Raw genomic sequence first — 784 nt, forward strand, 5'->3', positions numbered from 1 at the left:
TGAGTGGTTGGCGTTAGGAAGGGCATCCAGCTGTAGAAACTCTGCCAAATTTAGATTGGAGCCTGGTGTTGCCATCCGGTTTCACCAGTCCTCAGTCAAATCGTCCAACCCATGCTAGCATGGAAAGCGGACGTTAAACGATGATGATGATGATGATGATGATGAGTGGGTGTTAAATGGCTGTGGAGCCAATAGCGGTCACGTAGCTGAGTGTCAAATGAAAGGGGAGAGAGAATATGGTAATTTAAAGCTAAGAATTTAAACTAGTGTCAAAGAATGGATACGTGTGAAAAATGCTTGCATTTTAATGAAAATTTCTACACAGATGTAGTTTACTATGCTGATTACGGAAATCACAGCAATTATTTGAAAAATGAACTGTAAAAAGTTATGTATTTTTCAAGAATGAAATTTGGTATGTGTGTGTGTGTGTGGGGGGGTATTTTACTTTGTTGGCTCCATTTATTCTCAATATGTCATCGTGTTTTTTTCTTTCTTTTTTTTTATTCCTCGAGTAATGATGTTACAAGAATCACAATCTGGGTATTCTTTCACCTTTAGCAGCATAACTGTCAAAATTAGATCAGCTGGTTGTTCCTTAATTTCTGTAAAAATGTTTTATTTACTTTCAGTTTCATGATGTGTGGAAGGTGACATTTGCTTTGAAGCGAGAGAAGGTGAAAGATGTATGTGCGTTTATAAGAAATGTACAAGTATATGAAAAATAGTGGGTGTATGTGTGTGTGTTTGTGTGCGTGTGCATGCGCAGTGTTCAGCTCTATGT

This window comes from Octopus bimaculoides, chromosome 15, assembly GCF_001194135.2.
Source record: "Octopus bimaculoides isolate UCB-OBI-ISO-001 chromosome 15, ASM119413v2, whole genome shotgun sequence".
NCBI lineage: Eukaryota > Metazoa > Mollusca > Cephalopoda > Octopoda > Octopodidae > Octopus > Octopus bimaculoides.